The sequence below is a fragment of the Panthera tigris genome, chromosome A1 (assembly GCF_018350195.1).
Source record: "Panthera tigris isolate Pti1 chromosome A1, P.tigris_Pti1_mat1.1, whole genome shotgun sequence".
In the NCBI taxonomy this organism is placed as follows: domain Eukaryota; kingdom Metazoa; phylum Chordata; class Mammalia; order Carnivora; family Felidae; genus Panthera; species Panthera tigris.
In genome coordinates, this window is record NC_056660.1 from 187,740,850 (window position 1) to 187,754,555 (window position 13,706).

The 13,706-nt window shown below is 38.5% G+C and overlaps 1 protein-coding gene and 1 long non-coding RNA gene across 6 annotated transcripts in view; one reads left to right on the plus strand and one right to left on the minus strand.

The window, feature by feature from the left end:
- UBLCP1 (ubiquitin like domain containing CTD phosphatase 1) overlaps window positions 1–330 on the minus strand; it is a 20,815-nt gene extending 20,485 nt beyond the window's left edge. The window contains exon 1 of one of the 3 annotated variants that reach the window (XM_042993407.1): window positions 254–330. The gene's annotated coding sequence lies outside the window, so the exon portion shown is untranslated. Of the gene's footprint in view, window positions 1–48; window positions 137–253 lie in introns of those variants that run through there. The other 2 variants (XM_007077599.3, XM_042993390.1) reach the window with 2 other exon arrangements.
- LOC102959183 lies at window positions 286–10,074 on the plus strand. Of its 3 annotated transcripts, none has more exons than XR_006220277.1 (3): window positions 286–372; window positions 6,621–6,782; window positions 9,810–10,074. It is a non-coding gene; the product is annotated as an uncharacterized LOC102959183 (long non-coding RNA). The 3 variants fall into 3 exon arrangements; XR_444347.2 differs by having other exon boundaries at window positions 347–530; XR_006220278.1 differs by having other exon boundaries at window positions 347–424.
- Window positions 10,075–13,706: the final 3,632 nt, after the last annotated feature.

The window sequence follows — 13,706 nt, forward strand, 5'->3', positions numbered from 1 at the left end:
AACGGCCTCTCAGTGGGCAACGCACCGAGGTGCCCCGCGTCCCCTCACCTGGAGCGCGGCGGAACCGGCAGCAGTGGACGCAAGAACCGGCCGCGGCGGAACAGAGGGTGACCGGAAGTGAAAGACGGACCGGAACCGGCTAACGAACCGGAAGTTCAATTTTGAAACGGAAACGCGCCGGAGACCAAACAGCTTCTCGTGTTTGTCTTTGGTGAGGCTAGTCCTATATAGCTGCTATCAGGGATCTCCTCACCTGGCGACGGAGCCAGGCCTTTCCGAGACAGTTACCCCCTGTTCAGATACCTACGATCCCTGGATGGCTGCCCGTCCTCCCCCGTTCTGCGCATGCGCCCTCTAGTGGGCGCAGAGCTGGTGGGTGCTTAAGGGATTTGATGTCTTTGGTATTGTTTCGCCAAAGTCGGAGGTGGGTCAGTGGTGTTGCGCTGGCTTCCCGGGGGGTGCTGAGACCTTCGTAGGACTCTGCCGTAGGACTCGTGTGGCTGTGTCATGTTCCGGATGAGGGCTAAAAGGTGACCTTTGATGACTGAAGACTTTAGATTCCCTCCTTGGCATCAGGGGCTACCTGCACTAGGGATTTTAGGAGCCTAAACATCTACCCATTTTATCCAGTGTAAGCGTAAATTGAGCCTAAACATCTACCCATTTTATCCAGTGTAAGCGTAAATTGAGGACCGTCAGGAATGGGAAGGGGCAAGCCTAAATCGCTCAGAAAACCAAGGCAGCGAATCTCAGTATGAGAGCTGCCATCGAGGTTACTCCAGTATAGAATTTTGCCTCCACCTGCCCATCCCCGCCCCCACTCCATTTTTCCCTCTGAATGCGAGGTAAGCCGTTTACAAACCCTGACAAAAGAACTGTAGATTTTAATGGAAATTCAGAGCAGTTCCAATCTGATTCATACAATGAACTCCCAACGTGCATCACTTGATGTTAGGCAGGAGGAAACAAAAAAAATAAATTGCCACTAGATTGTTGTATATGGTGCCAAGCAAAACTTAAAATTTTGAAAAGGAAGGGAAAATGAGAATATTGGCCTCACATAAGCACCAGTCTTTGAATTATGTACTTTTTTTCCTTCTAATTGGCAGTGATGTAACTGATTCAGGTTTCCTTTTTGGCTGTGACCAAGAGAAGCAAAGAACCAAGTTTTGTGTCCTAACAATTTTTTAGTTAAGGCAAACACTATTTTATGTTCTCCTTACCTCTCTCTTTTGGTAATTTTTATTGCACTAGTAATGCATGAAAAGTCTCTCATTTTTAAAAATGAAACATTTTCAATAAAAGGAAAAAACTATATACCCTCTTTCTTTAAAAAAAAAAAGGGGGGGGGCGGGGGCAGAGAGAGGAAAGGAAAACCCCAAATTAAAAGAATTTGTACAAGAATCACACATTAACAGTCCAGCCAAAGAGATGGTCAGAAACCAGGGATTGAACTCTAGAATGAATTACAGTTTTCTTTCAACCCAGTCTGTACCTTGTTCATGTGCTAACCAGTTGCTTGGCCACTTTATATTTTTTTGCTGTTATTAGAGAAGCTTGTTTTTGTTCATCATAAGTGTCAACTAAAGCATTTTAAAATTTAATTCTAAGCAACAGGAATCATAAAGAGATTCTTCTTTTTAATAGTAAAATAGCCATTAAACGAAAGGTCTGATAAGTTTGGTGTTCCCCGAGTGTGGATAATTTAATAATTCCTAATTGTTGAACAGTGGCATTTCTCAGAGAATAATGGTAGCAAACTATTTTGGACAGAGTCCATCTAACAGATGATTTGCCTATATGTCAGTTCTTCCAAGTCCATTTCTATTAAGGTAAACATTCATGAAATCAAAAATTATGTTAATAAAGGAGCTGGATTCCTGGTAACTGGGAATAAATACAAAATGGACTTTTAAAAAGTGCTCATAGCAACTCACAAGTGCCATTAGGAAGTGAATAATTAAACTTCTGCCTCTTGTTGCTCACTAGACCCTCTCTTCTAATGTACTTGTGCCTCACTCATAATTCGTTGAAGCAACTAGAGGCCTGGGAATTCCGAGAGTTTCAGTAGGTTGTTGGGTCTAAGATACTAAAAGAAACATGGAACCAATTTCATAAAATCTGATGTTAAACTGCTGATATCACTGTGATCGTGTTTGGATTGTGAGGCTAAAGGACATTGCTGCCCCCCAGCCAGACATCCACTACCACCTTGCTTTTACCTCCATGTTCCCCTGACCTGTTTACTTCCTTCCCCTTTCTCTCATGCCATTTTCTTTCTCTCCCCCCCAGTTGAAAAATACTTCCCTTCTTTCTTTCTTGTTTTCTTTCTTTTAAATTTTAGTTACTACAGCGCTTTATTTCTCTCATCTAGAATCTGTTCCCTTGACCTTTCTCTGACTGCAGTCTGTGCTGAAAATGGTCAGAATCTGGCCCATATGGCAGACTCCACAGTATCTTAACTTGGCCCGGCAAGTTTACTTTCTCTATTTAGGTTGCTTTTCCAAATGGCAACTGAAAACCACAACTGTCTTTAAACCTCAGATCTTCCAGTTTACATCCTGTTCTTGGCAGATGACTTTCTCTTGTATTTTTGATAAGAAAATAGAAGGTCTCAAAAAGGAATTGCTTCAACTTCAGACCTCTGACTCTATAAACTAAATTATATCTGTACTTGTCTTTGCCCCTTTTGCTTCTATTTCAATGTGGTAGTTTCCTTCCACCTGAAGCCAACCCTTATACTTGTGCTCTGGCTCCTTCCTTCTCAGCTTTCTTTAATTCTGTTATCCTCTCTCACACCTATATTTTTAACCTTTCTCTCTACTGGTTCATTTCCATCAATGATAAACATGCTTTGATATCTTGCCATCAAGATACCTTTCCTTTCACAGCTGAGAATTTCAAAAAAATTTTCTTTAATGTTTATTTATTTTTGAGAGAGAGGCGGAGTGCAAGCAGGGGAGGGACAGAGAGAGACAGAATCAGAAGGAGGCTCCAGGCTCTGAGCTGTCCCACAAACCGTGAGATCATGACCTGAGCCAAAGTCGGAAGCTTAACCAACTGAGCCACCCCGGCAGCCCTGCTGAGTATTTCAAACATTGTTTATATTTGTGTAAACTTGACACAAACTGTAATTGTGTATTTATCTCAAAAAAATTGTTTAGTGACAGTCTGTCACTATATTGTAAGCTTTGTGAGGAAACAGACCATATCTGATTAATTCACCATTATATTTTTGGAGTCTAGCATTGATGTTGGCTAAAGCAGGTAATCAAATATTTGCTGAATGGATGAATATTAATGAAGAAAACATCAAGTAATGAGAGCTTGTTATACAATAATACATATTATGCATAGAATACTGCATATCCATGAATGATGATAATTTGTATATGACTCTAGATGCACGGGAAAGTTCTGACATACACACCGAAATGTTAACAGTTCACAGCACCATAGGATGCACTCAGTATCTGTTAAATGAGTGAATTAAAATTCTCTCTTGATGGCATCATAGAGGAAGTGATTTTCATCTTGTTTATATTTTTCTATATTTGGATTTTGAAATGCAATAACTTTGCATTTTTTAAAAAATTCAAATAAGAGATATATCCTTAACACATAATTTTATGCCTATCTTTGCAAGTCTTTTCTATGCTGTAGACGTATACCCATTTGTATGCACAGTTTATGTGTAATTAAAAAAATAATTACAGATTTACAGGCAGTTGCAAAAAGGGAGATCATGTGCACCCTTCACTGAGTTTTTTTTCCAATGATTATGTCTTACACAGCTATACTGCAGTATCAAAACACTAACATTGGTACTTGTGTTTACATATAATTCTATGCCATATGTTACACGTACAGATTCACATAACCACTACAGTCAAGATACAGAACTCTTCCATCACCACAAAGATATCCTTGTGCTGCCCTTTGTACCCACCCACACCCCCATTCCTCCTCCCATTCCTAACCCTTGGTCACTAATTCGTTTCCCATCTTTATGCTTTTTGTCATTTCTAGAATGTTATGTAAATGGAATCATACAATATATGCCTTTTTTAAGAATGTTCATTTATTTATTTTGAGAGAGAGAGAGTGAGCATGAAGGGGGAAGGGGAAGAGAGAAAGGGAGAGAGAAGAATTCCAAGCAGTCTCTGCCCTGCCAGTGCAGAGCTCGACTTGGGGCTTAAACTCACGAACCATGAGATCATGACCTGAGCCAAAATCAAGAGTCAGATGCTTAACAGACTGAACCACCTAGGCGCCCCAAACATATGTCTTTAGAAATTTTTTTTTTTCATTCACCGTAAGACACTTGAGACCTATTCAAACTATTGTTTGTAGCAACTCCCTTTTGTGGCTGAGTAGAATACCCTGGCATGGATTTACCACAATTTGTCTATTTATTCACCAGTTTGGAAATTTTGGGGTTTTTTTTTTCAGTTTTTGGCTGTTACAAACAAAATAGACCATTTATAGGTAATGTAATTACTGATATGTTAAAGCTTCAGTCTGCCAATTTATTGTTTGCTGTTCCTTCTGCTTTTGGTTTTTCTGTTTTCTTTTTCATGTCTTTCAGCTGGTTACTTGAACACGATTTTACAAGTCCATTTTGATTTGTCTGTAATGTTTTCAAGTATATCTTTTTGTATAAATTTTCAGTGGTTGCTCTAGGTATTACATTATGTATACATAACTTATCACAGCCTACTGGAGATGGCATTTTATTAGTTTGAGTGAAATATAAAAACCTTAACTCCATCTGAGTTTCTTTACTCTCCCCAGTTTGTAACTTTTTTTTAAGTTTGTTTACTTATTTTGAGAGAGAGCACGTATGCAAATGTGCATGCATGGGAGCAGGTGAGGGGTGGAGAGAGTGAGAGAGAATCCCAAGCAGGCTACGTGCTGTCAGTGTAGAGCCCAATGTGGGGCTTTATCTCACAAACATGAGATCATGACAAGCTGAAATCAAGAGTCAGACGCTTAACTGACTGAGCCACCCAAACACCCCCAGAAATTTTTTCTTTAAATACTTCTTCAGGTCTACCCTCTTTCTCCTCTCCTCCCAGGACTCTAGTGGCACAAATGTTAGATCTTTTAGTATAGCTCACAGGTCCTCAAGACTGTTAATTTTTTTTTAAATCCATTTTCTTTTTATTGTTCAGATTGGGTCACTTCTATTATATATCTTCAGGTTTACTGATTCTTCTGTACTCCTCTATTCTTCTGTTGAGCCCATCCACTAATTTAAAAAGTGTTTTACTTTAGGACATTGTAATCTTTCAGTTCTAAAATGTCTATCTGTCTTTTCTTTATGTCTTTCATTTCTTTGCTGAAACTTTTTGTTTCAAGCATGTTCATAATTGTTTATTGAATCATTTTTAATGCTGGCTGTTTTAAAATCCTTATCAAGTAATTCCAACATCTGTGTTCTCTCAGTGTTGGCATCTGTTGTCTTTCTCATCCAAATTGAGATTTTCCTGGTTGTTAGTATGAAAAGTACCTTTCTACTGTATCCTGAACATTTGGGGTATTACATTATGATACTCTGGATCTTATTTAAATCTTCTGTTTTATCAGGCCTTCTCTGACACCACAGAGTGGGGTTACGGGGATGCCACCCTATAACTTCCTGGTCAGGGTATAAGTTCATATCCCCATTAGGCATTCTTTGTCACCCCATGTGACGAAGGGGTGTATAGGAGTGGGAGTTCAGGTTCTCCACCAGACTTCAACTGAAAGCCACCATAGTTGGGAGGTAGAAGGATGCCTCATCGCTACTCCCCACATGGCCTCCACTGACATTATGGGAGATGGGGTTGGGGGAGGACCACATTTCCATTAGAAGATGGTAAAAGTTCTGGCTTCCCACTCAGCTTTCTCTGACACTACCCTGGTAGAGGGTTGGGGTACCTCATTATAGTCTGGCATGAGTGAAAGTCTACATTTCCCACTGGGCTATTGCTTACAGGGGTGGGGGTGGGACCACCACTTTTTCTGATACTTGGTTGGTGTATGGCAGTATGTTGGGCGTCTCCAAGAATATTCTCATGTTCAGTGATACAGCAGGAGTACTCACAGGACTCAATGTACAGTTGTATTCCTCAATGATATTTTCAGTAAATGTTACAAAGCATAATCAGCAAAGGAAAATTTTTGTGGAGTGAAGTCTAGAGGAAACCAGGCACAAGATTCTAAGAGTTCTCCCCCAGTAGAATTGCCCAGGATGCACTTAATTTTTCCATCAGTGAATTGTGAGAATGGGTATAACGTGTTGTCTTCTGGGGAAGTTCATCAGAAACTCAGTGCCCAAGGTTTTTTGGTCTGGTCATATAGGTACCCACTGCTTAGCACCAATTCCAGACCCTCAAAAGGAAAGCAGATGTACAGTTTAAACCCTATCATTTGCATGAACAGTCAAGGCACAGTGAAGCATCTGTATCATTTTAGGAAAGTTTAATAATCGGTGTCGGGAACTGTTTTTATCAGTGAAGTTCCCAGAGGCTAGCCAAAGGCCCACCTTGCAAGCAGGACGTTCTATGGCTCAGGCCTCTCAATGTTAACCTTTTTCTGCATGAGTGGTTATTAACTGAATGTTTCTTTCTTGCTAGGCTCTTCCTTTCCTGGTGCTTTGTCTAGAGAGAGCAGGCTTTTGGGGCCTTTTTTGTGTCTGAGCCTGCTGGCATTTCTAGGTTGCCTGCATCTCCAGCACCCGGTCTGAGAAATATGAGGCAAAAAGAAAACCCAGGGAATTCACTGCCATGTCTTTCAAGGTAACTAGCCAATCTGCCTTTTCTCCATCTTTTAAGAGTTTTCATGTATTTGTTTCATAATTCCATCCAGGGTTTTTAGTTGTACTTAGCAGGAGGGATGGGGAGAAGTGCAGCTACTCCACCTCGTCCCAGACCTGGAAGTCTCTGCATTACTTTTATAATTAGGAAAAAAGTGAGTTTAAAAATTTTCATTGTGTTCATTGAAAACAAAATATGTATATTACATAGATTTAATTGATTTTATTGAATTAAGAACGCTTAACCTGAGATCTATCCTCTTAAAAAAAGTACCATATGGTATTGTTAACTATGGGCACAAAGTTGTATGGTAGATCCCTGGAACTTAGTTTTAAGCCTGAAATTGGTAGGCTTAGTTTAAATAGAGGGTCAAGGGGTGCCTGGGTGGCTCAGTCAGTTAAGTAAGTGTCTGACTCTCTGATCCACTCAGCTCATGACCTCACGGTTTTGTGAGTTTGAGCCCTGCATCGAGCTCTGTGCTGACAGTGCAGAGCCTGCTTGGGATTCTCTCTGTCTCTCTCTCTCCCCCTCTCTCTGCCCCTCCCCTGCTCATGCTGTCTCTGTCTCTCTCAAAATAAGTAAATAAACTTAAAAATAAATAAATAAATAAATAAATGGTCTAGAAATTACCAACTATAGGGGAAAAAAATCATGACTTGATTGCACTTATTCTAATAGTAAAGTTTATTTCTCCCAATAATGAAAATAATGTGTATTCATTATAGAAAATCGATTTTACTTTATTTAGTAAATGGAATGAAAATGTTAAAGTCAATAAAAATTACAGGGTGACAGAAGATCCAGATTCATTTAACTTTGCCATCATTTTATAGGGAAAATATCAAGAGGAGAAATTTTCCTATAGTTGAAACAGGACCCCATAGATGGCCCTAGAGCCAGTTTTCCAGGCCCAGTGTTAACTGCAAAACTCGTGCTTCTTGTATATTTCCAAAGTTGTGCATTGGAGGTTGTATCTTTTCAGTTGTGGGAGAAATAATTACAAATGCCCCTATCCACAAATTCTAGACTAATGAACTATTTCTGAAATGAAAATTTTAGTATAATATATTGCTAACTAATCAACATTCAATTTGAAATCTTAAACAAGAACATCAAATTGTTATTATGTTGCAGCATGTCACATTATAATGGCAATTTCATTTATTTGTTTTCTTTATCCATGGTGACTCATAAGTGGATAAATTAATATCTCCCATTCTTTAAGAAATATTAATGAAATGTCTAGACTGTTACAATTTAAACATTTACAGCATGACAAAGCAAGCTTTGATCACCAACAAGCTATCTGTAATGAATAGGCTACCATTATTTTATTCATTATATTTCCAGTTGTGAGGAAACATTTCTTTAGCAATGTGTTTATGTCCAAAGAGTATTAGATAGGGTTCTAATGCAGCCTTGCCTAAAATTATCGTCCTCAAGGTGATCAATTTCTCCTGACCTCAGTCCCTGTTTATAAAAATGAGTTTACTGAATAATCAAAAGATTTTTTTTAATTCTATATTTCAGAATCTCTAGGGTTTCATTCAGTAGTTCCCAAATAACAGCGTGTAGACCTGTGACATAGTTTCCATCAGTTTTCCACTTGCAAAATGACAAATAAAAAGATCATTTGGTACATTGGAAAAATCATGTTCTTTCTTTTTATTGAAAACTAGTATTGCCTCTCTCTTGTTCACATTTATCTTTGCTGGAATTTCCAGAGCTTCATTATTCACATTGAAATAAACTTCACAGAGAATTTACATTTAGTACTTAGAATTTCATTGATAATGTGAAAGTGGTACTGTTTTTGATGCTGTATAAATATTACTTCAGATGATTTGTTTTGAAATAGTTTTCCTGATTTTAAATAACGGAAACTTAATCAGGCTGGGTTGAGCCAAAAAGATGGGGCTGGGGAGGAAGGGAGGCATCAGGAGGGCATGGTACCTGACCTAGGGAATTCGTTGAATGTTGTTGAAACAGGAGCCAAGGCAAGTTTAAGGTCCTTAACAATAAATCTACAGACCTTATTTACCCCTAGAGTACTGCTATGAATATGACTCTGACTCCCAGTTTGTCACTCAGCTCCAAATCCCCAAGTCCTGAGATCCACTCATACTGGCCTAACTAGGTCACATTGATTCTGGACCCATCAACTCCTCCAAGTGCATCAGGTTCTGCCTGAGCCTGCCCCTGTCTCCTGGGGAGGGTTCTTAGAGAAGAGACCTCTCTGTAAGGCCAAGCAGCCACTCCTCAGGTGTCCTCTACATTGACAGTTAATGGTGTTAATTCTCTTCCTGACAGCTCTCAATATTACTTTTTCTCTTCTTAACATTTTAGCTAATTCAGTGTTCATTTATCTGCTCTTTTGTTTAACGATAATCACATCTTATCAATAAACAAGTCATTCATTTTCTTTTTATCCATCCATGTCGCAGCTCTTCAGATTTACATTAACTTTAAATTTTGCCACCTACAAATTTATTTTATGCCATCACTATTACTAGCCTTTATAAGAAGTATTAAACAGTTCCAAATTAGTTCATGGTTCTCAAATATTGAAATGTTTCATAATTTAAATCTGAATCCATTAATTTTTTTCTTAAACTTGCTCCCTCTGGATTTGATTACATCTTAAGAACTCCAATTATGACACTAGTCAAGATTATTATTCTCCTTTTGGTATAGTGAATCTAACCTGTAACTTTTTTCTCTTCACTGCTTTCCACCATAATATTTCTAATTGGCAGTAATCATGATAGCAGCTGTTATTTATTCATGCAAGCACCATAGATGTGTTATTTCATTTAATTCTCACAACAGCCTTATGGATGTTAGGTTAAAATTTTTTTGTCCCAAAACACAAAAAAGGGCAAACTCTGCATTCTGCATTTGGCCCATGGTTTGAGAAAATCATTGGCAGCAGTCTGTTTAAAACTAGAATCTGTTGCTTGGTGCTCTACCTCTGACCTTGGTTTAACTCAATTTCTGCTTCCTCAACAGGGCTGGGGAATGCAGCTTCAGGACTCCAATAGCATATCACTGGCATTGCTTTTTACATGTATTGATTTGTATTTCCAATCAATGATTAGCACATCTGATGTCTGATACCATTCCCTCCAGAGGTCTTCTGTGACAACTGATATGGACATGATACTTTGACGACAATGTTACTGGGGAGTTTAAGTTAAACAATTGAAATACTATCTTCAGACTATCTAGAAACAGAGAAAATGACATTCACTTTTAAATAAATTTATAAACACTATCTTAAAAATTACAGTTCTGCTGAGCTTCCATTTGAGCAATTGTGTAATCACATAATGACAGGAGAAAGACTAAAGAAGAGCAAATTGAAAAATAGTTTAGGAGACAAAATTATTATGTTTTCCTGGATCAGTAGAAGAGACTTGTTTAATAGCAATATCAAAAATAATATACTTTTTGTAGAAATTGAATAAAATGGAAGCAATTTACTAACAAAACTCCTATTTATGTGATGTATATTTATGAAACATTGTCCTGAGAACTGTAATTCTATAATGTTTCCATTTGAGCACTTGTATACCACTTAACTAATAGCAATAAAACTAAAAAGAGAAAACACTGAAAATTATTTTACTAGGCAAAATTCTTGCTGTGTTCCTGGATTATTTTAGTGGACTTGTCAACAACAACGACAAAAATACTGTAAAAACCATACCTACAAATAGAATAAAATGGAAACAATTTCCTTTTAAGAATCATGTTTAAATAATATACAGTAATAAAAGTGTCTTAAGAATTATAATTCCATCTTCCATTTGAGGCATGGAATGATCACTTAATAGCAGTGAAACTAGGAGAAAATATCAAAAGTTACATTAGGAGAAAGCAAAAATGCACTTTTCTTATGATTCTGGTCTTTAGAAATAGGCTCATTAGAAGGCTAGATCAATTCTGAAGGTGCCTCACTTCTGTTTTAATGTTGTGTGAACAGAAAAACCAAAATCCAGCACTTGTTTAGAGATGTTTCTTGTTGCCAATGAAGAATGTGCTGGGCCAAGGACATCCCTCTGTGGAAAAGATTCTTGAGAGGTCCAAACTGGCTTTCCAGAGAAAAGAACATGACAGGAGGTTCTCTTGTCAGGAACTATTTCCTGGGACCCATCTGTGCTATCTGACCTCTGACAGGAGGATGACTTAGAACAACAGAGCCCAGGGTCAGCTGCCTTCCATTCAGGTGAGAGGATTGAATCTGGCATAATTAAATGACCAAGGTCATCCATGGTGTCATTCCTATTGGCCTGTATTTCTGCAAGTGCATGTCTTAGAGTTGTCAAAAGAAGGTCTTGAGGATCCTCCAGCACGGAGAGCACCAGAACAACTTGTCTTGCTGGTGTGGAGGAAATGCTGTGTCAGGATGCAGTCAGCCTGAGGACTGTGGTCCACACAGGCACAAGATCCTGGATCTTCAAGCCATCCCAACTTAATGGACCTCTTTCCTTGTACCAGGGAGTTTCAGCAGCTCCTGAGCCTCTGCCAAATGCCCATTTTGGGACATCAGGGACATAAAGATACTTTTTGCAAAGTCGAGATTTAAATTCTTCCTAAATCACTTATTTCTCTGAAGTATGGATTTGATTTTCTTACCGTTTTTTTCAGCCAACAGATATCTCACCAAATATAAGCCTTTTTCCCTCATGATAATTGATAATCAAAGACTCAATGGTTCTTTCTGATTTTCTTTTTTTTTTTTATTTTTTTTTAATGTTTATTTATTTTTGAGACAGAGCATGAACAGGGGAGCGTCAGAGAGAGAGGGAGACACAGAATCTGAAACAGGCTCCGGGCTCCAAGCTGTCAGCACAGAGCCTGATGCGGGGCTCGAACCCGGACCACGAGATCATGACCTGGGCTGAAGTTGGACGCTCAACCGACTGAGCCACCCAGGCGCCCCGTTCTTTCTGATTTTCTAAAAGGATTTGGCTTATATTCTATAAGTGTCCACGTCTTCACATGCATAAAGGATCTTTTCATCTGCTATGGACAGATTCTTTTCTCCCTTTCCATAGTAAATCACTTGAAGTGGACTGCTTCATAGTCCATTTCCTTCATTGGTACAGTTTAGAAATGACTTTAAGTTTCTGCTGAAACTCTGGAATCTCACTTTAAAACTGGATCTCTCTGACTGCAATGAAGCTTGTGAGTTTTTGTGACTAATATGATTTGTAAGTACATTTAGTGTTTTTACTTCTTCAGATAATTCAGTGTATATTTCTTTAATAGGCTTTAAAGACATATTTACTTTAGCTACATAAATCCATTTTTTTCAGAACTCCATTAGGCTAACATAAGTAAATCTTCATGGCCTTGGATTAGGCAATGGTTTCTTAAATATGATACGAAAAGCATCAGCAACAAAAGGAAAAATTGTTAGGTCACATTTCCCAAAAAGTAAAAACTTTATGCATCGAAGGATATTATCAAGAAAGTGAAAAGACATTCCACAAAATGTGATAAAATATTTGAAAATCCTGTACCTCAGAACCAAAGCATACCTATCTTATCCTTTGTGGGATATACAAAGAACTCTTACAACTCAACAACTTAAAGACAACTCAATTACAAATGGGCAAAGGATCTAAATATTTCTCCAAAGAAAGATTGAGTCTCTCTTATAATATCAGCCCTCAGCTCAACTTGCTCCAAATGCTTTGATAGCTCTTCAAAGTCTCTCTTATAGCCCCAAGTGAAGAGTTGGATATTTCCAGGTATTTATGAATGGCCACAATTTTTGTATTGATGATTTTGGTCTCAAGTCTGGTTTACGTTAAAGAAGAATGAGAGCCTCCAGATTGTCTCAGAATAAGGCTCATTTTCTAAAAATATTGATGTCTTTTCTGCACAAGAGCAGAAACTCCAATGGGCAGTTTTTTTTGTTTTTATTTGCATAAAATTATATTTTTAATAAAAATCTATGACTGGAAATACCATTATATTTCACAGCTACTGGTGGGGCTCTGTGAGAAGCACTGTTCTAATTAACTCTTATTCTTCAGCTATCAGCTCAAATGCCCTTTCCTCATGTAGGCTTTTGTGAACTCACAGACTAGGTCAGGTACTTGATTATGAACTCCAGAGAAGCATAATCCTTTCCTTAAACTTATAGTTCGTAATCACATTCCCCATTTCCACCTAGAAACAGCCATCGTCCTGAATTTGGTGTTAAGCATGACCTTTGTTTTAAAGGTTAATACATAGGTATATACCTCTAACATGAGGGGCGCCTGGGTAGTTCAGTCGATTAACCATCGATTTCTGCTCAGGTCATGATCTCCCAGTTTGTGAGTTTGAGCCCCATGTTGGGTGGGCTCTGTGATGACAGCTCAGAGCCTGGAGCCTGCTTTGGATTTGGTGGCTCATGCCCTCTCTCTGCCCTGCCCCCACTCCTGCCCTGTCTTTCTCTGGCTCTCAAAAATAAACCTTAAAAAAAATTACAAAATGGGGTGCCTGGGTGGCTCAGTTGGTTAAGCATCTGACAGGCTCAGGTCATGATCTCACAGTTCTTGAGTTTGAGCCCCATGTGGGTCTCTGTGCTGACAGCTCAGAGCCTGGAGCCTGTTTCGGAGTCTGTGTTTCCCTCTCTCTCTCTGCCCCTCCCCCCACTCATACTCTGTCTCTCAAAAATAGATAAATTATTTAAAAAATGTTTTTAATTAAAAAAATGTTATTCAGGTTTGTCTATTAAGCTACATCAATTAAATCACATATGGCATTCTGTGATTACTTTCACACTGTTAATGGGATTCGGCCATTTTATGTGTGTGCTTGTATTAATTTTCACTGCTGTATTAAAAATCCGTGACATAGATACATCACAATTTTATCATCCATTTTATTGCCAATAGAAATTTGAAT